The 27,174-nt window shown below is 47.8% G+C and overlaps 1 long non-coding RNA gene and 1 other non-coding gene across 2 annotated transcripts; one reads left to right on the plus strand and one right to left on the minus strand.

Moving 5' to 3' along the window:
• Positions 1 to 5,116: 5,116 nt before the first annotated feature.
• On the minus strand, positions 5,117 to 5,231 carry LOC148184378 (U5 spliceosomal RNA). The gene has a single exon (XR_015772620.1). It is a non-coding gene; the product is annotated as a U5 spliceosomal RNA (small nuclear RNA).
• Positions 5,232 to 24,297: 19,066 nt separating this feature from the next.
• LOC148184379 (uncharacterized) lies at positions 24,298 to 26,080 on the plus strand. Its single transcript, XR_015772583.1, has 3 exons — positions 24,298 to 24,478; positions 24,636 to 24,747; positions 25,648 to 26,080. It is a non-coding gene; the product is annotated as an uncharacterized LOC148184379 (long non-coding RNA).
• Positions 26,081 to 27,174: the final 1,094 nt, after the last annotated feature.

A 27,174-nucleotide genomic window follows, 5' to 3' on the forward strand; every position in this document is an offset into this window, starting at 1 on the left:
CTGGTCCCTCCTTTCTCTGTGTTTACATCGGGAATTTGATTGTCCAGATGGAAGAGCTTTCAAACTCTACTGGAGGAGAGAACGACATTTCCCAGATGCTCCTAAAATAAGAAAGAAAAAAAAAAAAAAAATAAAGGAAGGAAGAGGAAAATTGCTGATTAATCATGTCTGGCCCACGGGGTAACAATTATCATGTTAATTGGGGAAGAGTCAATTGTGAGGAAATCAGGACAAGATCATCTGGTCTCCTGCCAGCCAGTTTCCACTTTCTAGGAGAAAACTCCTGCTTGGAGTTTTGGGGACACAGGCACTGCCACCCATGTAGGGAGGGTCAGGTCTGGAGCCACCCCATCAGAGCTACAGGTAAAGGAACGGAGAGCTTTGGTGGGTTGTGATTTCTGTTGGGGTCCTCATTGTCCCTCCTGGGCTGGAAGTGACAATGGTGGGAAGATCTCACTGCAGTGCTCGGAAGGAGCTGAGGGGCTGGATCAGCCTGAGGTGATCAACATGTCCATGGGGTGATGAGTGAGCAGGTGAGGAGCTGAGGAGCTGGATCAGCCTGAGGTGATGGACGTGTCCATGAGCAGGTGAGGAGTGAGCAGGTGAGCAGGTGAGGAGCTGGATCAGCCTGAGGTTATCGATATGTCCATGAGCAGGTGAGGAGCTGAGGAGCTGAGGGGCAGGATCAGCCTGAGGTGATCGACATGTCCATGGGGTGATGAGTAAGCAGGTGAGGAGCTGAGGAACTGGATCAGCCTGAGGTGATGGATGTGTCCATGAGGTGAGGAATGAGCAGGTGAGGAATGAGCAGGTGAGGGGCAGGATCAGCCTGAGGTGATGGACGTGTCCATGAGGTGAGGAATGAGCAGGTGAGGAATGAGCAGGTGAGGGGCAGGATCAGCCTGAGGTGATGGACGTGTCCATGAGGTGAGGAATGAGCAGGTGAGCAGGTGAGGAGCTGGATCAGCCTGAGGTGATGGACGTGTCCATGGGGTGAGGAATGAGCAGGTGAGGGGCAGGATCAGCCTGAGGTTATCGATATGTCCATGAGCAGGTGAGCAGGTGAGGAGCTGAGGGGCTGGATCAGCCTGAGGTGGTGGATGTGTCCATGGGATGAGGAGTGAGCAGGTGAGGGGCTGAGGGGCTGGATCAGCCTGAGGTTATCGATATGTCCATGAGCAGGTGAGCAGGTGAGGAGCTGAGGGGCTGGATCAGCCTGAGGTGGTGGATGTGTCCATGGGATGAGGAATGAGCAGGTGAGGGGCTGAGGGGCTGGATCAGCCTGAGGTTATCGATATGTCCATGAGCAGGTGAGCAGGTGAGGAGCTGAGGGGCTGGATCAGCCTGAGGTGGTGGATGTGTCCATGGGGTGAGGAGTGAGCAGGTGAGGAGCTGAGGGGCTGGATCAGCCTGAGGTGGTGGACGTGTCCATGGGGTGAGGAGTGAGCAGGTGGATCAGCCTGGTTGTTCCCAGTGCTGTGGCCATCACACATATTAAGTCATGGGGAAAGGGTTTGTTATCACAGAACTGTGGACTGGTTTGGGTGGGAAGGGACCTTAAATCCCATCCAGTTCCACCCCCTGCCACACGTAGGGACACCTCCCACTGTCCCAGGGTGCTCCAAGCCCTGTCCAACCTGGCCTCGGGCATTCACAGGGATCCAGGGCAGCCACAGCTCCTCTGGGCACCCTCTTCATTGTGATGCAAAGAAACTGTGACATCAAGCTCTAACAGGAAAAAGAAAACACCACCAGGTTGTATTTCTTTAATAAAAAAATCCAGTTTTGTTTATTCCTAGAGTGTCTACAATTTCTTTTGCCTGTCCCCACTGTCCCTCATTCCCTTAGGGATGCTCTTTTCAGAGCATTCACTGCTTCTAGAAGTTACTGTTTCTTATGATGGGGTTCAGGGTTAGGGCTTTCCAGGCACCCTGCTCTTCCTTGGAGCTCATCCTGCAGGAAAACATGGAATTTTTCCACAGAATATGGAGAGCTCCTCTTCACATTGCTGGTCAGGGATCCTTAAATATATGGGATCTCATATTTTTATAGATACATAAATGTATCCAGCACAAAGGGATGGCAGTAACCAGAGATGTTGATTGAGTGTCCTGAGCCTCTTCAACTTTAGCTGGATTGTTTGGTCTCATTTCAAAAGTGTCAGTGACAGGCAGACCAAAATGTTCTGAGGGTGCATTTCTTTAAAAGGACAAAACTTTCCTGTCATCCACCTCTGGCTTCTGCTGGACTACGTGTGGGAGTAGCCAGTGACATGGACAAAATACTGAGTCCTGGTAAGGCTCTGCTGCTTGGCACCGAGGAGTGTCATGCCCCTCCATGTGCTGTTTTCCAAGTCTGATGCCAGGAAATGAGTTTTATGACCTGGAGTGGGACAAAAATTTGCCTGAGTGAGCGTTGTCCCTGTTGGGACAGCACTGGGCTCGATTAGTGTAGCACGTGCCCCGTGTGTCCCTGGAGAGCAGCCCTGGGAAATTGTCCCATCAGCTTGCCCAGATTCCTGCCTGCAGAGAGCCACTGGATGGATGCCCAAGAGCCCAGGCACTGTGAGAGGTCAGGCACAGCCCTCTCTTGGCTGTGGCCTCTCTGCTCGAGAAGAAAGAGCTGAAGCAAGTCTCCATCTCCTGCACCTCCTTCTGTGAGCAGCCCTTCAGAGGCAGCAGATGGGTCCAGCATGGCACTGACACAATCAGAAATAGCTCTGGCGCAGCTCCCCGCGTCATTTCAGACTGTCTCTTCCCTGGCCATGTGGCCAAGCTGCAGGAACTGCTGGAAAAAGTCAACTCTGAGCTTGCAGAGCCAGGATCTCATTAGGCTCGGCAGGGAAGAGCACGGAAAACAAACACCTGGCACCACGATGTCCCTTTAGCAAGAATTGTGGCGTAAAAGGCGAAGATTGCGGTCTAAGAGGCAAAACCAGTATTTGCAGAGCATCCTCCCACCTGTCATGGGCTGGCACTGACAGAAGGTCTCATTACAGCCATCAGCTGTGGGCATGACAGGATTTGTGCTCCCAGCTTGGGCTCTGGGCTGCTCTCAGGGCCTCTGAGCCAGGCCAGGGTGCTGCAGTGTGCATGAGCAATAAGAGGGGTCTCCTATTAGCACCGACCTTTGAGGATGTGAAAGTGAAAAGAGCAGAGAAGAAATATATATTAAAAAAAAAAATCAAGTCCAAGCCAGTGGAACGTCTCTGGTTTATTCATTGCTGCCTGATTTCTTATTTACTGTTTATTTATTTACTTGAAGGCAAGGTGACCTTCAAAGCTGCTGCTTGTCACTGGCAGGCTCTTGGTTGCAGGTTGCATGTTAATTTTGGCTGGGGCACTGGCACTGAGCATCCCAGGCATCCTGTGGAGGAATCTCTGCCTCTTAATTTTAGTGCTGTTTAAAAGCAGGAGTCTGCTTTGGGTAGCCAGGCTGGGTTTGGAAGCCCAAATCATACAAAGCTGTAGGGAAAATGTGAGCCTGGTGATGCAAATTCCCCTCTTTTTTTGTTCCACCTCGTCCCACTCAAGTGAGGGATGAGTGGCTCTGACTCTCTGCCATACAGGGACTGTTTGCAGGTCCCACAGCAGATGTGGGAATGTTCTCTCCCTCCAAACTGCCTTTGCAGAGAACAATCATCTGCCTCCCACAGATCCAATGCAACATGATTTCCATTTTTAACAGCCTGTAAACCCAAGCATCTTTTCCTCCAGCCTTTTCCACTCACCAGGGATGTCCATGCAGGTCTTCAAGGTGATTTTACAGCCTCCAGAACAGCAAGGTCGCCACAACCACAGCCACAAATGCATCCAAATTGTGTCTGTGGAGAATGATCAAGAGATTATAACAAGCAGGGCTTCCAGGGCAGGAGCCAAAGGAAAAGATCGGATGTCTGTGGTATTTACAGCACTGCCAAGATGCCAGCAATGATTTGTTGGCAGCCAAACACTTCAAGCCTGGACCTTGCAAGCCAGACATCTCATTCAGGGTCTGTAGAATGCCCTGGACATTTCCCACTCGGGACATTTCCCTTTATTATTCCAAATAAATTCAGTGCTCTGCTCAGTGTCCCAATTAATGCAGCAGGCCCTGTCTCTGGGTTGTTCTGAACACACAAAAACATTTCCCTGTGCTCTCAGACAGATGCCACACTTCCCCCAGAGATGGAGGGGTTTTCTGGGAGGGAAAATTTGTCACCCTTGGTCTCACTTGCGCAAACAGAAAATTTTGCTCCTTTCAAAAGCAGGGGAAATGAAGGCAGGAAATGAAGGCAAGCAAAAAATAAAGGCAGGAAACTAATTTCTTGAAGGAGAGGGGTGTCAATGGTCTGAAGTCTTCCTTTCCTAACCTTAAAAATTAATTATGGTGAAAACAGTCCCAAAGAGTGGGAATACTGAATTCAAGATAAAGGTGCCACTTTGGTGTACACACAACCTTAACTTGGCAAATGTTACCCATAATTTTGGATGTACATCCCTTTAGGAGGAGCTACCTTTTTCCCCTGGCACCAGGGTATGCTTCAGAGATAAGAACAGAGCCAGAGAATGCTTTGGGTTGGAAGGGACTTTAAAGATCATGCAGTGCCACCCCTGCCATGGCAGGGACACCTTCCACTATCCCAGGTTGCTCCAAGCCCCATACAGCCTGGCCTTGGACACTGCCAGGGATCCAGGGGCAGCCACAGCTTCTCTGGGCACTCTGTGCCAGGACCTGAACACCCTCCCAGGGAAGGATTTCTACCCAAAATCCCACCTAAATCTCCCTGTTTTAGTTTAAAACGTATTTTCAGTACCTGCTGGGGTAAAAAGTCACACACCTCCTTTTTTATCAGCCCCTTTAGGCCCTGCAAGGGGCTCTGAGTTCTCCCTGGAGCTTCTCCTCCTGAACCCTCCCAGCTCTCCCAGCCTGGCTTCAGAGCAGGGGGGCTCCAGCCCTTGGAGCATCTCTGTGCCCTCCTCTGGAATTACTCCAATAGATCCCAGGGTAGAGAATCCCACACCCAAATAAGTTATTCCCTCAGTTTAAGGAGTCTGGGTTATGACCCAATCCATACTCAGCTGCTTTCCTCCAGCACTCTCTGGAAATTACTCTGATTTTTGACCAGTAGAAGAGCAGCTCTGCCACAGCAGAGCCTCAAAAAATTCACAATCACTCAAGGCTGTTCCCCTCCACGGAAATCTTTAGTAAAAGGCGAAAGATTTATTCGATTTGAAGAGAAACCTGAGCATGCCCACAGCTCTCGCCCCACACCCTGTCCCGCAGGGCTGTTCCTCTGCTGGTGATGGTGACCCCATGTAGGTGCCAGTCTGACCCCGTGGTGTCCCCAGCCCGGTCCCTGGCAGTGACACAGCCCAGCCCCATGTCCCCACCGCCTGTCCCCACCGCAGAGTTGGGAATTTCCATCGGGGCTTTGCCGCTGCCCCGCGGTGCACCCTGGGTATGCAAATTTACTGAATACTAATGAGGCGAGGAAGATGAGCTCATCAGGGCCTTTCGTCGGCTGGACAGCGACACGGGCTGGCTCTGCTCCCGTTCCTGACCAACACAGAATCCCAGGGTGGCTTGGGTTGGAAGGGACCTTAAAGCTCACCCCGTGCACCTGGGCAGGGACACCTTCCCCCGTCCCTGGTTGTGCCAAACCCTGTCCAGCCTGGCCTTGGACACTGCCAGGGATCTCAGCATCTTGAAAGACTCCTGCTGATACAGAAAACCAGACTTTTTTTGGGTGTTTCTGCTGATAATCTTTGTGACTGGGCTCCTGGCAGAGACACATCAGCTCCATGCCTTGAGTTAGAGGATCCCAGGGCATGGACTCTCTGCAAAGGTTTGCTTTTATTAAAAAAAAAAATCTCTTGGGGCTTGGGCAGGAGGGGGAGAAGCTGTGCTGGAAGGCAGCAGCTCCAGGAGAGCCAGACCAATTTGATGATTTGAGAAAAAGTCTCAGAGCGATGGCTGAAATCCCTCAGAAGGGCTGACTCAGTCCCTGGAGGCAGCAGCAGGGACATGCTGAGCGAGATGAGGAGAGTCATTTCTCCTGGGCATGGAGACACCCAGCTCTGATGTCTGTGCCTGCAAGGGAGCATCCAAGGCTTGGAGAGACATCAGAAGAGAGCAGCAGAAATGACTCAGAAGTCTGGAGGACAAACTCTGAGCAGGAGACGTGTCAAACTAACCCCGTTCGGCTCCTGGGAGCGGCACGGGAGAGGCACCTCCTCACGGAGATGTTTGGTTGGTTCTGCAGGAGAGTTTCGGAGAGTTTCGGAGAGTTTTCATTGCTCAAGTCAGGCTGGAGGAAATAAAGACTGAGGGGAATCATGGAGAGGATTTAAGATGCTGGAAAAAGACCCCGAGGAATCTGGTAGATTTCCTATCTCCTCAGAACTCTGGAAATCAGGCTGTAGTTCAACACAGAGCACTGGACCCCCAACAAGAGCAGGTGGGGAAAAACAAATGAGTTATGATAAAAAGATAGGTAATATTTACGATAATTTACAATATTTTATTTATTAATTAAAAAAATACACTTATTATATCATAAATATCAAGTCCATAGTTAATTCTAAGCTTACAAATCACTGAAATCAAGCCAAAAATCAAGCCAGCAGAAAGGTGGTGCAGCTCAATCAACCTTCCAGGTCTGGAGCACGATCCAAACTCTCTGAGCACATTTAAGGCTCGATCTCTCTGCAAAATTTAAGTTTGCAGCCCTGCTCTGATGTAGCAGAGGATAAATGGCTCCATCTACACAAAGGGAATAGGATGGAGCAGCAGCAGATGCAGAGGTGCAGGAGAGTCCTGGGACTGTGATCTGCTGCTGCTGTTGTTGGGAAGAAGCACAACAGTTGTCTTTTGTTTTTTTTCCAGGAGCATCCACACTGATTCCACGAGTTGCTGATGCCCCAAACTGAGCAAAGGCTTGGGCAGGGCTCTGCTTTTCTCTGCCACACCATTTCCTCCATCACCTATTCCTAGGGAATGGTCCTGGCAATCCAAAGAGCTGAGCTTCATTTTCATCCCCTGCCTTTCCCAAATTTCAGCTTGGAGGTTCCTAACCTGGGCCCTTTATATATTTTTTTTCCTAGATCACCATTTCTTTCTCACAGATGCATGTTCTCCCACTCCCACTGTCCTGCGGAGATCTAGTCCTGCCAGGCTCATCTAAGGCCTCAAGATCTGCTGTCAGAAATGATAAAGACGCTCCCAATTCCCAGGCTGAGCAGCCAGGATCGGGTTTGCAATCAGTTTTAATCACAAGTGTAACTGAGGGGATTGCAGGCCATAAGCCCCGTCTGCAGGCAGCTGTGATGTAATGAAAACGACAGTTCAGAATTGGGTCTGAGGGTTATTTTTGGGGAAGGCAGAGAGAACCACAAAATTGCAGGGGAAAAAGTGAAAGGTACGAAGAGAGTGAGTGCTTCAGGCTCACTCCACTAAGAGTTCCCTCCCTGCCAGGCAAGACAATAATCAAAATTAATTTGTGTAGGAAGGCAGGCACTCAAAGAGAAATCAAACAGGTGACCACAGCTGGTGTGAAATTTCACAGGATGGGAAAGGAAGAGGGCTGGAAGGAAACAGCTACCAGCTGTCCCCGCTTTCCTGAGCCTGCAGGAACAGAGAACCCTTTTCTCAAAATACTTGGATGCTGAATGCGTGAGAAACAGCCCTTTGGAGGAAGGAGAAATCTCCTGGGAGCAAACCTGATGTCTTTAAATGCATGTTCAGGTTAGTCAAGCAGCACATGGCAAGTGATGGATATCACAGGCTCCTGCTCCTGCCTCTCTTTTCCACAGCCACAGATCTGAAGAGCAGAGTCCCTGCTGCTGCTTCTCCCCTGCTCTGCTGGATCCACATCCTGGATCCAGCCTGGACTGCTGTGCTCTGTACCTTAAAACAAAGAATTAATGACTTTATACTGAAATAAAGTTGGTTTAGATGAGGTGTCAGGAAGAACTGCTCTCCTGTTAGGGAGGTGAGGCCCTGGCACAGGGTACCCAGAGCAGTTGTGGCTGCTCCTGGATCCCTGGAAGTGTCCAAGGCCAGGTTGGACAGGGTTTGGAGCACCCTGGGATAGTGGAAGGTGTCCCTGCCCGTGGCAGGGGGTGGAATGAGATGAGCTTTAAGGATGGGACCTGGTTCATGATGTCAGAGGATCTCACACAATAAATCTGTGACCCCATCCTCAGCTAAGGAAGGTCTCTGGATCTGTCCTGTTGCAGTGGGAACAGACACAAACCAGAGGGGTTTTTGCCTCTCTCTACCCTGCCCTTGCTGGGTCACTTGAGGCCGCCGGACCATCCATCCGCAGCTCTCCCCTTGTCACAATGCATCATGGCATGGCCTGTTCCTGCTGCCTGTGTCCTGCTGCACTGCTGCTGTGCTCCCTCCTGCCCCGTCACATCAAATCACCGCCTGCCCCTGCCTCCAGCCATCTCAAATATTCAATGAGTCAGAAAGGAGCTGGGCCCAACCTGACCTTTATCAATAAGATGATGTCACCTGCTGAAGGAAAGGCCTGATAAAGGTAAGAGCAGGCAAGCTGATACCCTTCCTGATCTCTGTGTCCAGAACTGTAAACCGCAACAAAAGGATCTGTTCCTAATGAAAATTCAGCTACCTGTGCTGACCTCGGCCTGCTGTGAGGCTGGAGACAGGGATCTGTCCAGGGAAGAGCAGCCTGCTGCATATTCACTCCCTGAATAAATTCTTCTCTAAAGCCAGACTGGGTGAAGGTCAGTCTGAGTGGAGGAGAGGGGAAAGGTGGCCAGCAGATTTCACTTAAATCATCTTTGTTAAAAATGTACCTGGAGCATTTTCACCCTAAAATCCAGCGAGTCTGTGCTCTGATTGTCAGAGGGAAGGAAATCCGAGTGAACTGCTAATGTGGATTAGCTGAACTGCAGGAAAGCGCAGGTATTTTTATTCAATTACAGCATCCTTAGCCTGACTCATCCCAATCCCTTTGGGCAGAGTTATTTTCCCCACAGATGATAACTCTGTGTGACTGCTCCACCTGTCCACTGTGTTCACCATGGGCTATCGCTTCCAAATTCCTGTGCCCAGCCCAGCTTGGGTGCTGCTCCCCGGCCAGAGGCTGTCAGAAGGAAAGACAGAGTCAGGGGATGTCGTGCAGGACACAGGGGCTGAACCTGGGGGCATGATCTCAAATTATCGACTCCTCCTGCACCTCCTTGTCCCATGTTTCTAAACACAGCACTGACAACCGTCTGTTCTGCCTCCACACCCAGCCCACGTGTTCCTGAGATGATTCTGGCACCAGCCTGGGTGCTGCAGGCTCTCAAGTGTGTGTGTGTGGCCCCTCGTCACCTCTCCAGGGCTGACGATATCAGTGCTTCCAGCGCCTTGGCTTCCAAATGGACAGTGTGAATCCATCACAAAAACTAACCTCTACCTCAGCTAAGCCTTCATGAGAGATGGAGAGAGAGGGAACAAGCCAGGGGACTTGCAGGGCTGTGAAAGAGACCTGTCCATAACCTGAACTCTGGCATTTCTACTCTTTCAGAAGGGCTTTGCCTTCTTCAAACTGTCTTGTGCCTCACCAGTGAAAATATCCAGCCCTGTCCACAGCAGACAAGGTTCCCATTGATTGTTTTTGCTGCTGGAGGAGAGTGAAATATTTCTGAATCATCTGCTTGCCTAAATTTCCTTAGATTAGCTCACTAATATCCATAATAGAGTGGGTCCATGGAAAGAGAAGGGGAGACTCGAGGAGACTCGAGGAGAGGAGAGGAGACTCGAGGAGAGGAGAGGAGACTCGAGGAGAGGAGAGGAGACTCGAGGAGAGGAGACTCGAGGAGAGGAGACTCGAGGAGAGGAGACTCGAGGAGAGGAGAGGAGACTCGAGGAGAGGAGAGGAGAGGCGAGGAGAGGAGAGGAGAGGAGAGGAGAGGAGAGGAGAGGAGAGGAGAGGAGAGGAGAGGAGAGGAGAGGAGAGGAGAGGAGAGGAGAGGAGAGGAGGAGAGGAGAGGAGAGGAGAGGAGAGGAGAGGAGAGGAGAGGAGAGGAGAGGAGAGGAGAGGAGAGGAGAGGAGAGGAGAGGAGAGGAGAGGAGAGGAGAGGAGAGGAGAGGAGGTGCTGTGCCATGGACAAGGTCATACAGGAAAGGCAGCAGTGCAGATCTCATTCCCTTTGCACTGTGACTTTACTTCTGGGGCCTTACATGGTCCGGTAGAACTGAATTCCAGCACAAAAAAATACTCTTTTGTAGAGTTAAATCCTTTTCCTCTCCTGATCTGCCCCTAATTTGGAGAGGCAATGTCAGCTTCATAACACAACTGCAGAGCAGTGAGGTTTGATTTGTCCTCAAACCTCCAAGAATTGGAGAAAATTTTGAGGACTTCAAATTCTCCATAACATAATTCAGGAAATTTGAAAAATTAGGGTGGAAAAACTTCCTCAGGAGCCTTGAAGCTGATCCAGAAAAGATTCCAGAGAGCTGCCCTCCTGAAAGGTCAGGACAAAGTCCCCAGTCCTTCACCATTTTTTCACATAAGAGCTGAGGTTGTAAAATACCTCTAAGATAATTAAGTCTTAACCCATTATTACCAAGTCCATCACTAAACCAGATCCCTAAGCAACATATACACATTCTTTGAACTCTTCCTGGCATGGTGATTCCGCACTCCAGCCTCTGGAGGAGACAGGAAATCAAGCACTGATAACATCACCCACACTTTTGGTTCTACCCAACGCAGTATAAGGGAAAGTATGAGGTGAAACACTGGGTAATGCAGGTATTTTTGTATCCTCTAGAGAACAAAACCATAATTATTCCTGAAGTATCTTTGTATTTACTAGGAATCCCATGAATATTTTCCCATTAAGTTGTTTAACATTTTTCCATTGAGTAAACTTCCAGCATTTGCAGTATCCCTCGGCAAGGGGGGATTATCTCTTGATTAACTTCACCTTGTGTGAAGTAAGTCCTTTGTTCTGACCTGCTATCATCTCAAGCGCCCTTTTTTGTCTTTTCAAAGGGGAAAAAACAACAATAGCTGCTCTCTTTCATCCTCTTCATGCCACTCATAATCTGATAGACTATTATCATACTCTGCTTCTGTCATCTCTTATTCAGATGAAATATTCCTGGAGTACTTCATTGTTCTGTACCTTTGATCACTCTATTGCCCTTCTACACATCTTTCCCAGTTCTGCTGCATCCTTTCTGTGGAGGCATCAGCAGAGCTGCTCAAAACATTCTCAAGGCAGACACACACTGAATTTACACAGGGGTGTAATAATGGCTTCTATTTTGATCTCCATTCCTTTGCTATTAATTCCTAACATTCAATTTGCTTTTTGTCACTGCCATTGAGCACGGAGGTGACATGTTCTTAGAGCTGCTCATTATAAACACCAACTCATTCCTGAGTAAGAAACAGTCCATTCAGAGCTCATCACTGCAGGTAAAGTTAGGATTGCTTTCTTTTTCCCGTGTGTACCACCCTGCACCTCTTTCCCCCGAATTTCAGCTGCTCTTTAGTCACAGAATCGCTCGGCAGTGTGACGTCCCAAGCCTCCCACATCATCCCTCATCGTTACTGCCTTGCACGGCATCAGCAGAGGATTTCTGTCACCTCATTACATCCCTCAGCACCAGCACACCTGAGTTACGTCCCCCTTGGAGCTCTTGGCCACCTTTCCATGCTGCTGGCCAGGCTCTGCTGCGAGCAGCGATCATGCAAACCCCAGCGGAGAGAAGGCTCCTGTGCTGCTCGCTCCTCCAAGCCCTCGGGCACAGGCAGGTAGCCCTGGCACGAGGGCTGGCTGTGCCTTCATCTGTGGGCTGTGTGCTGCATTCAGAGCAGGCTGGTTTGGATGGGCTGTGGAACAGAGGCCTCTGTGTGCGTGTTTGCCTCTGGATCTTTTCATCCGCGGCGTTTTACGGGCGTGCGCCTGACTTTGCATGTGGCCTCCCTTGGAATTTATTCCCCCGGCTTTTTGATCACAGTAATAATTCCGCTGCTAAAAAGGAGCCTTCCCCTTTAAATTCCCCAGTGCCATGAAGTGAACTTTGAAATATGAAGGTTAGAAAAGACTTTGGGAACAACTTTGAAAGCAGCTAAGCTGTGAGCGATCTCCTCGTCCTTTAATCAGATGCTCGGCTTTGCAGCTCCAGCCATCTTCATGGATTAACTCCCATGAACCTTCTGAACTGCTTTTTATGGAAAAGCACATCAAACAGATGACTCTGCTAAGAAGGAATTAATCAATTAAGTAGAAGCAGGGAGGCCTGCGCTCTGCTGAGAAACTGGTCCATGGACACCTTCCCCTGCCCACCTCCCTCCTTCCGCCTTGCTCCGAAACTTGGTTTATTTATATTAGGTGGAAATTGAGTTTTAGATCTAGATTCACACACAGAGCTTCTCTTCCTGCCATATTTTTCTGAGATAATAAGTTTTTTCTAACAGGTAACTGAAATTTTAGGGTCCAGCAGCCTTCAGCTGTTGGAATATTCCTGGCATGCATTTCCCAGTTCCCAGACTGAACCATCCTGCACTGCCCTGCATGATGAGCATTGTGGTGGAGGGTCTTAGCTTTTCTGTCTGCATCTCCAAGAGAAGATATTTGGGATCTGGCATTTCCAGAGCTATCCCAGAGGCCAGCTGAGTGCCCCAGTAAATAATTTCTTTGCTTCTGCCTGGTCTTGGGTGAGTTGTGCAGGCTTGGACTCAATGTCCAGTTTTAGCCACAGGTAACAGGTAACTGGCCCAAACCAGTTTTTCAAGGGCTTTCTAATGTCCATGGAGAGGGAGAGAGAGGAGTTTCCAAGGAGAAAATTGTCCTTTCCTGACACAGGTGTGAATCAGGTATCATGGAGTGGTCGCTGGAGGTGCGAAGGAAGAAACCCGAGTGTCTTGGGGCCATCGTGCTCCTTCATGTCCTCATAAAGATCTCTGCCTGTTCAGGCCACCCATCAGTCTCCTAAAGCTGGATTCACAGTGTTCACCTCCTCTTTGTATGCCAGTATAGGGAAACAAGGAATGTAGGCTCAGATGTCCCTTTTTCTCGCTCAAATCAATTCTTTTGACTTAAAAAGGGATCTTTCATGACAGTGAGAGTTATGAAATTATGGTAGTGCTGCAGATGGCATTTAAGGGAGGTTCCTCCCATCTGCTCGCTCTCAAGAGTGGAAAATTCCTGATGTTAAAGATTTTTGTAAAGGGCAAAGAATCTGAATTTTTATTTCTGGGAACATGAATTCTGAGCTGCCATGTCAGCCTTCACAACCACATGGACAACAAGCATGGAGATGCTCTGAAGAAAGCTGGGTTTGTGGCCTCTGTAAAAGCAGTTCTGCGTTTCTCCTACCCCTTGCAGCAACTCTCTCCCAGAAAAAAAATCTATTCCCAGCTTCAGGAGTACTTGGAGCCCAAGTCACAGGTTTTATTAACAGGAGAGTTAGAGTTTCTCTTGCAGAAGTGAGATGATTCCTACATTTCCTTTCAGAAACAATCCCTGTAACTGTGTCTAGGATAGACTGTGGTGTAAGGTCATTCTCTCCCCTGTCACATTCACTCCATCAGATCAAGTGAGGAGGAGGCAAATTAACACTTCTGTTTCTGGTCCTGAAGGGAGGCTGATCTACAGGAGAGGGTGAGTTTTAAATTTAATTCCCACCCTAAACCAATTCCTGGGCTATTTATCCTCATTTTCACTGATGTTAGTGCTGTCATTTTTATTAAGTACCTCTTCATCCCCCCTGGTGCTTACCCCAAGTTTATTTAGGAAAGTGCTTTAATACATGGAAAACATCTACTATTTTTCAGCTTATTTCCAGCTGGGAAGGTGTTTGAAGTGTGGCTGTGCAGGGTTCAGGTGTCAGGGAGACAGAAATGTGTCAAAAGAACCAGTTAACATCAAAACTCCTTCACACAGAGATCCCCCCTTCTTTCCAGAGGCTACTTCATCAGGTTCTGTGGGATACCTCTTCTTTCTGGATACCACAAGAACACCAGTGGTCTAATAATTCCTGCACTGCTCCCTTCCTGCTGTCACCCATCTGGCTCCCTGGATGATTCACGCTTTTGGTTACAGTTTGGGATAAAATTACAGTTTTTCACTGAAACATTAAATCTTAGATTGTTTTGGGTGGGAAGGGACCTTAAAGATCACCCAGTTCCAACCCCCTCCTATGGGCAGGGACACCTCCCGTTATTCCAGGTTGCTCCAAGCCCTGTCCAACCTGGGCACAGCCTTTCAGAGTAATCTGCTCCAGTGCTCAGCCACCTTCACAAAAAAATTTTTGTTTTGTTGTTTTTTTTAAAATTCCTTTAAACAGATTTTATTTGTATTTACATGTCCGGTATGTCCATGTGTGTCTTGAGATGGGAAGCACTCCACATGTGGCCTCAGCAGAAGGGAAGGATCATCCCCCTCCACAAACTGTCAATCCTCCTCCTTAGAAAAAAGTCCTTCTGCTCTGAAAAACCCAAGACCCGAAAGCAAATCTGTGCTGTCTCTTTGAGAGCTGCAGCACACAGCTGAGCAGTTTCAGTGCCCAGCACACTCAGTCCTCAGCTAAGATATTTTTGTAACAGGGAATTCCAATAAAGTCAGAGGATCTGGAGCCTTTTTAAAGTTTATCAAGATCGCTTTTGCAGCAGTAAGCAGCGTTGAAATGGCTTGGAAAGAAATAAAAAGGAGAGGAAAAGGCGTTTTTATTTTGGGACTGAAAGTTAAGACCTTTCAGATTGTACCATTTCCTGACTTTAATGAGCAGGGTATCTTGATCCAATCTTTTTCACTGCATTTTTGTCCCCCAGCCACAGGATTTTTTATTTTAAAGGACACAAACCTGTGAAGATTTTACCCAGCTCTTCTTGAGCCTTCTGGAAAATGATAGGCCAGTTTTGGAGCGGATTGCAGTGAGGCAAAAAGACTGGTCCTGTGGTTTGTATGTGCATGATCATTTAGATAAAAAAGAGAAAGTGGCTGATCACAGAGAGGCAGCTCTGCAGGTTCAGAGACCTTCATTTCCTGACCCTCAACATCTTGTTAACAGGATACACTCTGTCTGTAGGGAAAAAACCTCTTATTGTTGGCTTAATTACAGAATTAACAGTTGGACCAAAATACAGTACTCATTATCACTCTAGTTATACTAACACTCAGCTCAAGGCAGCACAGAAAAGCAGCATTAGTAACAAAATCAAAAGCATTATATGAAATACCTGTCCCTGCAGCCTTCACCACTGTTTCTACAGGTGTTGGTGGTGTAAGGATGCACTGCTGCCTAAAACTGATCCCATCACTGCCAGCAAAACACAGGAGAACTCATAATTAAGTGTCTGTGCTGGACCAGTTGTGACACTAAAATTGAACCCAGAAGTGTCTCAACAGCAGCATGTGTTTTCCTGGAAAAACCCTCTCCTCTTTGAGCACTTCCTCTGCATCTTCACCATTCCTTCCACGCTCCTCACTGAGCTGGGGGAAGCTCAGCTTTCCCACCAGTGGGGCTGAAGAGAGCAGATAACAGAGGAAGGTGGGTGAAGGTGGGTGTTGCCTCTTCTGTGAGACAACCAGCTGCACTTGATCGTGGCTGGAATTCCATGAGTGGGATCCAGCTGCCAACACAGCCAGGAAATGACATTTGAGATGTCCCAGCGTGTCCCACCTGGTCTCCAGCTGGTCCTGTGCCATGTCCCCCTCCAACCTCCAGGCCAGGTGAGAGTCTGACATCCACTGATTTTATAAATATAGGCAGCAAACAGAGGAGATGTCTGGGGCTGTTGTCTCCAAGCTGTTCCAAAGTCAGAAACTGAAAAAGGAAAGAATATTTCTTGGTAACTGCTGGGCTCAGGGACCTGTTTGTCTCGGTTTCATGAGAACATAATTGAAAGTCAGGCTGTTTTCCACTTCATTCTGTGTTTGGGTTCATCCCCTCAGCCATAACTTCCCACAGCCTCTTTTAATGATGAGCACAAAAGTCTGCTTTTCAAAGAACATCTTTTCCTGTGGTTTTGGTCCTGCTCCTACAGAGAAGCCTCAGAGTAGTACACAACAAACACATTGGGTTTTTACACACGGGAACAGCCTCCTCCTGATCTCTTCCTTAGTTTAAGAATTTCTCGAGCCTCTTTTCACTCTCAGATGTGTTATGGAAGAGCAGTGTGGAGGATGAGCAATTCTTCCCTGCTCTAGAGCCCAGAGGATGCCCTGTGGAGGTCCAAAACCAATGAGATGCTTCCCCAGAAGGTGCAGTTGAGGGCTGCTGCCAAAGCACAACCTGCAGATATTTATCTGTGGAGATTTTACCCCTTAACGATACCCCCCAGCACTCTTGTCTGAGCTGGTGGATGCTGAAATGTTTTCCATGCCATCCCTTTCCTGATCCAGGGGATTGCTACCACTCTCACTCAGTGTTTTTAAGCAGTTTGACTTCTCCAAAGAGTTTTAAGGCTGTCCTCATTTTCAGATGTTGGTTTTTTGGTCATGATCTTGCCCCTGACAGAGTCACAGCTTCCCTCCAGCCAGGGAAAGAGGAAAGTTCATTTTGTTCCAAGTGCCTGGGATAAATTTTGTGTTGAAAATAAAACTACACCAAGAGCACAGTCATAGCCCTTCCATGTCTGTCTCCAGAATGAAATATGGCTTTTCAGAATCCACAATTCTTCCTGTGCCTTGCAAATAAACTTTCCCTCATGTCTTAGGTCTGATGGCAGGTGCTGGTCTGGCTGCTGCTGGAACATTCACCTGGCCTCTCTGAGATGAGGAATCCTTCCTAGATTTGCAAGGCTTAGATTTCATCTGCATGAGAGAAGTCTAATTTTAGCACATTTTCCAAACCAAAGCCTGGGGAAGGTGTTGGTGATGGTGTTACTGGTCGGAGCACTTGCACGCACAGTGGAGAAGTTGAGAGCTGGGGAGAAGCGGGGATAAAATCCTACCAAATCTCATTTTTGGGTGGGTCCTCTGCCCTGCTGCTTTCTCTAGTCCAGGAGTGGAGGTGTTGGGACATTTTGTCTGCAGCAGGCAGGGAAGAGCCCTGGTGGTTCTGGGAAGAGTTGGAACATCCTGGTGAGACCTTTCTTAAAGGATTCACTTGTCAGGAAGGAGAACAGCAGCTGTGAGTCCAGGGGTGCTGCAGGGAAGGGAAAGAACCTGCAATGCAAAAAAATTAGGAGTAAATTGTTTCTGAGGGATGGGGACTGTGGGACCTCAGCTCCCTCTCTGACCTGAGATGACTGCAGCTTGGTAAGGCATCGTTTTAATGACAAAAAGCACCACTTTAACACCCTTTTTTTGTCTCATCTTGAAACTTTGAGAAAATTTTTCTGGTTTCCACCTCCAGGCTATTGCTTCTGAGCAATGTATCTCTACCTGCCTTATCTGCCTGCTGATTCAGAGGCCTCTTCCAGACCCACATCACTTTTCTGCCTCTTTATATCCTAAATTTCACCTTAATAGTGGGGAGGTCTACCAGGCAGATTTGATATGGATGGATTAGGGACTGATGGACTTTATTCCATGATGAGTGAACACCTCTCTACCCTTGACTGTCAGGGCAAATGTGACCCACACACAGCCCTGGAGAAAAGACTGGTGCATTTGGTTAATTTTTGCTTTCTCCCTTGCTTGTTCCTTATTCTGACAAGAAAAAAAGGAGGGAACAGCAGAGGGGCTGCTCAATTCCTCATCTGACAGTACCCCTGGAAGGTCAAAGGAACACCAAATTGTGATGAGACTGGCACATTTTTAAATCTCTCTCATTACAGCCTCTGTTAAACTACATTACAATAATTGCTTTAGTTCTGCTATGGTATTTTCAGGTCTCTTAATGCAGCTGTCAGCTCAGTATGCCAGGAAATAACACCAGCAAAAAAAACCTCCAAAAAAACAGAATTAAAAAAAAAAAAAGGAAAGGAGAAGAAACACACAAATGAAAGCCTGGTAGGCTGGCAGAGAGGGGCCAGGACTGGGCCAAATCTGGGATGAAACAGGAGATGGTGAAATCCAGGTTTGTCAGGGGTGCTGCTCAGATCCTGCTGCTGAAGGACTCTGTGAGCTGGAGACAAGGTTTGGCTTCCCACATCTCACCACAGGGTTTGCACAACCCTTGGTCATAGAAATGGTGGAGTTTTGCTCTCTGCAAGGTCTGATGTGATGGGAAGAGGATGCTGAAGAGGCATTTTGTGTTGATTTTAGGGGTTTTGAAGCAGCCCTCCATATGGGGCACTTGTTCTAACAGCCCCCTCCTCAGGGCATGGATTTGGGACTAACTCAGCTCTGTGGATTCACTGCAGGATTGACATTTCCTCACAGCACATGGACATGGAAAGGGAGGATTCATCACCCACACCAAGGTGTTTGCTCAGCTCAGCAGCCCTCCCAGGAGTTGTGCTCTCTGTGATTTCAGCTTTCATAGAATTATAGACTCATGGGAGTTGAAAGGGACCCAGAAGGATCATTGAGTCCAACTCCTGGCTCTGCAAAACCCCCCAAAAATCCCACCATGTGCCACAGAGCATTGTTCAAACACTTCTTGAGCTCTGTCAGGCTTGGGGCTGGGACCATGTCCTGGTGAAGAACTTTTTCCTGATTCCCAACCCAAACATTCCCTGGCACAGCTCCATGCCATGATCCTTTCTGCAGCCACTTCTGGATTATTTTTTGCCATCCTCAGATGAGTGAACCAGCTGTGCCTGAGCTCTCCAGGATTGCACAGCCTTGGCCATCCCACAGCAGTTTCTCATCCCAAATCCTCGTGTTCCTCCACATCTGCAGCACCATCTGCACCCCAGCCCCACAGACCAGCAGCTCCTCATGCAAACCTTCCCTCCCACCACAAGAGAGACCTCCCCACCCTCAGAAATGCTGCCCCAAACCGCTGCCTGCTTCAGAAAACCATAAACACACCCTTTAAAGAGCAGACACTCCTTCCCTCCCCACATGTGCACTCCAAAACAATCCCACCATGGAAACATTCCCTTTCTCAGCCCCACACCCTTCCACACATGCTGTCACACTTTCTCCGTTCCCACAGCCATCCCATGTTCATTAATGCCTCCAGAGGAATTTTCAACTGTGTGAAGAATTGTTCGTAATTAGTTAACAAGAAAGAAAAATAAAGTCTCCTAAGCTGTCAGCAATCCTCCAGAAAACCAGCAACAGATCTGAGCACCATTTGGTCTAATTAGTCTTGATATTTCACACAACATATTTCTCAGTTTTTGGTGGAGAAGAGGATAAAAAAAAAATCCCTCTGAGGAGAACAACAGGGGTATTTTTGTAGTGGGATTCAGTGGCCAAGCCAAAGGGAACTCTAAATCAGCAAATGTGCATTTATATTTCTTTGCTGAATCTTTCACAACAGTAGTTTCATCTTCTGCTTCTATGGGCATGTGCAGGCCTGGGGTGGGGCCAATCTGCAGCTGACATGGATCAAAATAGTTCTTTTTTCAGTATATTCTTAATTTCTCTCCTGTGGTGAGGCTGAAAGCCATTGGTACTGCAGGAGGGTGGGATCTGTTGGTGGACGGATGCTGAGATTTACAGCACAGGATCCAAGTGCATCATTCCCACCTCAAAACCTTCATGGACATCCACATTAATATTTCCACCTCACACCTTCGAGGCTGCAGAGAGAGTTGGGCTCTGCTGTCCCATCCCTGCAAGTTTCCAAGGCCAAGCTGGACAGAGCTTGGAGTAAAACCTGGTCTAGTGGGAGGTGTCCCTGCCCATGGGTTTGGAACAAGATGATCTTTAATGCCCCTTCCACCTGACGCCTTTCTATAATTCCATGATTTTGTGTCTCAGAGCAAACGTAGGCACAGCAAGTGAAATCTGCCTCCACTGAGAGGTGCTTTTCAATCCCCACATGGTGTCTCCAGGGTTCCTCACATTCAGATTTTGAGGTGACACCCTCAAGCTGACCATGGTGGTGTCCCAAGGCTTGGAGCAAATCAAAGATTGTGCATGAGGTGTGCAAGAGAGGAGTGTCCGTGTCCCCTCTGTGGTCGGGATGAAGAAGACAGATGTTGCCACCCTGTGGGGCATCCAAGAGGGAGGCAGGACTTTAGGTACCAACCTCAGCAGTGATTAGCCAAGGAGTCTGGACAATCACACAGGGATGCAACAGAGAATCTGCCTCTGAGCATGTCACCTTCAGTGAGCTCTATCAGGAGAGACAGTCGGTGTGGGCACTGAAATTTCCTGTGGTTCATCTCTCCCGGAGACGGCGTTGGCTTCTCATCGCTCGAATGACGGCTTTAACTGTACTCATGATCTCAGCTCAATGCCAGCTCCTACTGGCAGCCAGGACACTCAGCTCAGGTGCAGATTTGGAGATTAAAGATGCTCCAGAGGGGAGGGGAGTTTAGCTGTGTAAACAAAGATGTTCAGTGGCATTTGTAGTTAACAAACAGGGCCACAAGTGAGTTCATCAAGATCTCAACATCATCAACTCAGGGCTCACAAAATCTTCTGCTTTAGGGTGAGATAAAGCATTTTTTGGTGGCTTTAGGATTTTAGGAGAATGGACACCCAAATCCCATGGAGACCCGTTCCTCACAGACCCCAAAAGTCAGGTGGTTTTATGGTCTGACAAGGTGGCGTTAGGTCATAGGTTGGACTCGATGATCTCAAAGGTCTTTCCCAGCCTGGTTGATTCTGTGATTCTGTGATAGAGGATGCTAAATTTTAGGTGGGAATACTCATCTGAGATGATCCCAGGTCTCTCTGTGCAAGACAGAGCAGAGTGGAAGGTTAGAGCCCAGTGAGCTGCACATCCCAGGTTCTGCAAACCTTGGCCATAGGAATGTGATGACTGGCATGGGAAATTAATTCCCAGAAATATGTGGGGCATCCCATGCAGCCTGCTGACAAACATCCTTGGATAAATGACATTTCTGATGAACTCTCAGCCTGTAAACATTTCACCCCTTCCCAAAAAAACCCTCTGCAGGAAGTCCAACAGCGCCTGTTCTAAGGGCTTGAAAAGTATTTACATTATACTCCCAAAATAATTTAATTGATTTTTTCAGCAGGTTTTTGTTGTTGTTGTTGTTCAGAAAAAAAAAAAATCAAACCCTGTTATTAATTGATCCCTTGGCAGCTCCTTGGCATTGTTTATGCAGAATTTTGTCAACCTTGGGAGAAAATCACTCCTGGGACAAGCTTCAGCTTTTACCAGTGCTAGGACTGAAAGAAGCAATAGTCACTAAGTAAAGGATGGCCATCTTTGACATAAATACTGAAAAATAAAGCTTTTCCACCCTAGAGGGATGGGAGAGCACAAAGGAATTTGAAAACAGAAGTAGCATGAATTTCTTTCTCCAGTCACAGCAACTGAGGCCCAGAGATGAGAGGCCAGGAGGACATTTCCCAGCACTGAAGAGCAATTGAGATGTTGTCCTATCTCCTGGGACATCTCCCACATCCAGGATTTAACATGAGGGATTCTGGAATCAGTCTGGCTCCCAGCCTGGGAATATTCATTTTCCAAAATGTTTTCAAACCTATTTCTGAGCTTATTTCAATAGTTAGGAGTAAAGGTGATCACTTACAGGTATTTTTGCACTGTTTAGTTCTAAAAATCTCTGCTTTAAGCTCTTAAGACTCATTATAACCTTAGGAATCCAGTCTCCTGGTAGACTAATAACCATTAGCTCAAGAAGAAGGGTCACAGAGCACATGGTAGGGACAAATTTAAACTTTTCCCCATTAAGCCTTGAATACAGGAGATCAAAAGCTGATTTTATTCATTTATTTTACATGGCACTGAGGGAGGAGGAGAGGGGTTTTGTGGAAGCAGGAATAGACATGAAGGGGAAGATATTCAGCATCTGGATTTGAACCTAAGAGTTTAACATCTGATCTCACCAAATGGGAGCAAACCTCTCCCAAAACAAACGAGTCGTGGTGTGTTCAAGGCTAAAGCTTCAAGGAAAGAAAGGAAAAGTAGGCAGGTGAGATTAAAACTGGTCTGCTGTCTCCATCAGTGATCTTGTAGGGAATTTTGCAGTTGTTGAGGGGTTAATGTGGGTCCTGGCTGTCCACCTGACTCAGCCTCCCTGCTCCTCTGTGCTGGATATGGAAATCTTTGCCATTTGCTGTCTTCAAGTAGGGAACAGTTTGGCTAGGGAGGCGTAATGGAGCCCAGCAGGGAACAGCTGTGTTCATCTGTTGCTTTGTGGATGAAAAATGTTGCCTGAAATACACAGAAGAAACCAAATCCCTGCTCACTGCAAACCCTTTGTGAGCCCCAGTGTTTGGTAACTACGAGGAAACTTTTCATGTTCCAGAGGGGAAGAGCCTGAGGCTGTGAGAGGAGAGGTGGAGCAGAAAAAAATACAGAATTCTTATCCCTGGCTGGAGATACCACCCAGAAATCCATCCCCATGGGTCTACTCACTCCCTCCTCTGCCACAAAAGCCAAAGGATGTCCCGAAACATCATCTGGTGTTGATGTCCAGTAGCAGAGCTGCAAATGACACCAGGAGGGACAAGGGTTTGGGATTCTCTCGGGGTAGGTTTTGGCCTTGCTGCATTTGGTCCTGTATGGTTCAGGGCCATGAAAGAACTGGTGAGCTAGGGGCAGGTAGTGGTGCCTCATTTTGCACACATTTCTGGAGCAGTTCTCTCCTCATAAAACCCAAACTGCTTCCCAGGGCTCCGTGCAGCTTCAAAGCAGCTTCCCTCATCATCAGCTCTGCCTGTGTGGCTCTGAGGCTTTACCAGCACATGCTCCTTCATGAAATGGGCTTGGCCAGTCAGGACCTGGGCTGCACCTCCCTGGAATTCCTCCTTTGCAGCTTGATGAGCAGCAGGTGCTTGGGAAGATCCTCAAAGGCTTTGATCTGTCCATGTGGGATCTTCTGTGCACAGCTCTGCGTGCAAAGGGAGTCTGACCAGACAAAGAAAGGCTCTTTATTTCACCCCTAGTTCTAGCATTCAGATTCCTTCCTTCCTGCCTTCCTTCCTTCCTGCCTTCCTTCCTTCCTGCCTTCCTTCCTTCCTGCCTTCCTTCCTTCCTGCCTCACCTTGTGCCTGAGGATGTTTTGTTTTGTTTTATCTTTCCCAATCACCAATTCCCACTTTTCCTATCCCCCTCACACCCCCTCCATGAAGTGCTCCCTGCCAGAGGATGTGCTCAGGACACACCAGCCCTGTTCCCACCCAAGAATTTATCTGCTGCCAGGGCTCTCCACCTCCAGGATCTGCCCACATCCCTGCAGGCAGGAGCAGGAGCCAGTGCTTTCCATGCCCTTGTCACCAGCAGATTAATGAAAGCTGGGAGGACAGAGGGGGCCACAGCACGTGAACCATGGCCTGACCCCTCCGGCACAGCGATGATTTCTGCCTCAATCTCCCACCCTGGCAGGGTGCAGGACAAATGGTGAGCACTGGGGATAAAAGGGACCCTGACCATTAAACACAGGGCTGTGATAAGCTGCATCACATCCCCAGGATTTTCCCTGTGGTGATGCTGTAGTACGGAGAAGGCCGGATCTGATTTTGGGCTTTCCTCACCTCCTTGTTTCGTCTAGCACAGCCCGCCTTTGTTTTGCAGCTCCCTTTGACATAATCTTCGAAAATACATCTGAATTTCCTCCCTAGACAAGTACCATACATTTCCTTTCCTTGTGCCATCTGAGATGCTCCAGGCTAGCAGATGTGACACAGACTGAGAGTCCCAAACCCTTTGGAAATTGTGCTGGGGCCAGGTAGAGAATGGGATGTCTAAAATGACACCTATTTGCAGACAACCCAAAGGCCTGGCTTCTCCCAGGCTCAGCAGCAGCCAAGTAAATTCTTCCTCATGCTGGAAACATTCTCACCATTTGATTTGCACATTCCTTCAAATTTCACAGTTCCTGGCAGGAGGGAGGTCTGAAGTCACCCCCAAAAGTCGTGACAGGTTTATTCACTGAAAGAGTGCCACCACCATGGGTTTATTCAAGATTTTCTGGCAGTAGGCAAATAACAATGTCAGAGAGCAAGAAGTTATTTTTAATAGCTGAGGTTCTTAGCGAGATGAAAATTGATATTATTAATATGGGATGAAGTCACATTTGTCCAGGATCCCAGCTGTCATGTCTGTGGCATTGCCTGCACCTTATCATGACATTTTTAGACTTAAAATTTACCAAAAAAAAAAATTAAAAAATCTGTGCTGTGACTTAGTGAAAAAGTAGAGAGAAAGCAGGAAAACTTTAACATTTGGGGATTTGTTTTGGTCAAATTATGCAGGTTTGAGTTTCACTTGGAAATGTGCAATTTATTATCTCTGTCCCAGCTGTTGTCTGTCTGGAAACCTGAGAAGGAATTTGGATGTCTTGCACCTGGGGAACAGGTGGATTTTGGGAAGGACATTGATTGGACTGAGGTGCTCCTGAGATCCAGCCCAGTCTCCCAGGAGCAGCTGATCACACACTCCAAGACTGAATTTTCACCGCAGATGGAAGCAGGAGAGGGACTGAAGAATGAGGAATTGCAAGAGAGATAAGAGGAGGAGGGTAAAAAAAAATCCCCAAAGATGTTTCCGAAATGAACATCTGTTAGGAGGGAGTGTGGGAAAAAAAATAAAATAATAATAATAACAACAACAACAGCAGCATAAACAACTCAACTCTCCTACCTGCTTCTGAATCCCTCCTTTTCTCCCTCTTTCAGGAATAACTTGGCTGATGATCTGCTCCCTGCCACATCCCAAGCTCTCTGTCAGGAAGGGAAAGAGAGCTGGTGGCTCTCCTGGTGGCTCGGAGGTTTGCAGAGTACATCCCAGGTATCAGATGCGAGAGGAAAGTTAAAAGAGAGAAAAAATTTGTTCAGCAGAGCATCAAAAGCAAATATTCCTTTGGCACTGTCATTGATTCCACACCTTCCCCAGAAGTTCCTCACCGTTATTTAAATCACTTTATCCTGTTAATCCACAAAAGGCAGGTGAGATTAGGCTGGGTTAGCACAGAATTGCAAATATATTATTGGGATCCTTTCTGTGAAGACAAATAGGCTTTAAAGCGCCTTAATGCCTGATGCCAGAACGCTGTGCTTAATTAAGCAGCTACAGGGGCCATTTACAAATGTGATTTCTGCATTGATTATCTATAACTCTCTCTGCAGCCCCTATTAACAGCCTCCTATGGAGAGGATTGTTTCCCATAAGTGGCTCATCCAGGGAGATGGGACAGCCTTTGCCAGGCATCCTATTCCAAATGATTTACCCAAAAATATTGACTAATCAGCAACAAATGTTGATGGGGCAGAGGAGGAGGGATAAATCTCCTCGGGGGCTCGTGGGGGGAGGTGATGAATCTGCAGATTAAAAGGCTGTTGCATTATCATTAGGAAGGGATAGAAGGTGTAAAAGTGTTTTAGGCCAGATCCCAAAGCTTGTCCTGTGTGTTTGTGTAGAAGGCTGGGTAAAATCCTTGCCCAAGGCAAGAGGGAGAGATTTGGGTGCCTTGTTGAGATGGTCACGCAATAAAGTGTCCAGAGGGAGCTGTCAGAGTCAGGACAGGCTGGTTGTAAAACCCTTCCCAGGAGGGTCTCAGAACAATATGCAACATTTTCTAGCATAACTGCTATAAATCACCTGTTTTCTGCCTTTAAATAACCAAGTTTTATGGCCTCCCTGCCAAGAGGGATGGCCAGGAACAGAGCTGGTTCTTTGTCTTCCCATCAGGAGCTGCTGGCTGCCTTATGTGCAATTTGAAAAACAAGATTTGGGCAAAACTGGGAAAAAGCACAAGAGAATCCCCCCAAAGGGAGAATCCAGCAGGAAGGGCACACTAACACCTGTCCAAAGGACACTTCCAGGGGTGAGGCATCCACAAGTTCTCTTGGCAGGAGAGAAGGATAGCCAGCATCTCTAGCAATGAAAATAACATGATCCCATGCAGAGAAAAGCCTCCAGATTTACAAAGGCAGGGGTTTTGTTTTTAAAAAAGGGACATATTCTGCTCTTGTGCCCACTCGAGTCAGTGAAGCAAAGACATCACCCCTCAGCTGATGGATGGAGCCAGCCCTATCTCTTGGATATAGAGGACCACGGAACTGCCTGGGGATGAAATCTTCCTCTTCCCAACTCCCTGTGTGCCCTGGGGAGGAGGGGGATAAACAGCACACACAGAAGAAGAAAAAAAGGAGGGAAAAAAAAGAAAAGGAAAAGAAAAAAGGGAAAAAACATGTCAATAATTTAAGAGACAAAGCTCCTGCCATGGAACCCAGTCTCCTCCAGGCGCCCGCAGCCGCTTTTGGACACCTTGATTAATCATAACTGGCTACATATTATTTCCCTATAAGCAAACTACAATGTTACTCATACAAACAGCTTAATCTTGACAGCTGCAAAATGCCAGGATTTAATGTGGGACGGAGGGAGTTTTGCCATATGGTGCCACTCCGGGCCTGAGACGTTCTAATCCTCAGCATATTGCCTGCCGGAAACAGCCATTTCAGGGAATGACTCCCTTCCCTTTTAATTGCATTTGTTGTCTCCATGTCGTCTCCTCTTTTTCCTGCCAGCACAGAATAAATCAGTCTCTCAGGGGGAGCTTGGGTTGGGTTGTTTTCTCCATTTCTGTTCTTGAGAAAAAGTGGTTGAAAAGGCACAGAGGGCTCTTGTAGGGCTCGGGGTCACACACCCATCCTGGCTGATCCCATTTCCAGCCCACTATCCCACAGGCTGCCAGGTCGGGAAAGGCTTCCTGATTATGTCCACGTTCACTGGAATTGCCAGATGGCTCGTGCAGGGGAGACTTTTCATCTCCTGCTTGCTAATCCCCTTTTCTTTGATAAAATGGCCTGGCACTGCAATGCTAACTTCAGCTTTTTCCTGTCTGAAATTTCTGTCTGAAATTTGAGGATGTGATCAAGTTCTCCACTCCTGTTTGGAGTGTTGTGAGCACAGGGTGGCCAGAAGGCAATGCCAGGGTGAAAGAGGAATGTCTTGGACTCAGGAGAGGATAAATTGTTTGGCTGAAGTGTGTCCCTGCCTTTTTCTCTCTCTCAAGACCTATCCCCGTTAGTGGAACGTGTGGAAAATGCACCAGTGCTGCTTGGTGCTGGGCAGGAATGAGGTGCTATGGAGGACAAAAAAGGGAAATCCTCTGTATCCTTCATTTTCCAGCACCAGGTAAGACAAGTCTGGAATTTTACACCAACTGTGATTGAAGCAGAACCCTGGGAACACACAACTGTGCAAAAATGA

This window comes from Pseudopodoces humilis, chromosome 5, assembly GCF_049639895.1.
Source record: "Pseudopodoces humilis isolate 2021_Gansu_Grassland_sample_001 chromosome 5, ASM4963989v1, whole genome shotgun sequence".
NCBI classification, from domain to species: domain Eukaryota; kingdom Metazoa; phylum Chordata; class Aves; order Passeriformes; family Paridae; genus Pseudopodoces; species Pseudopodoces humilis.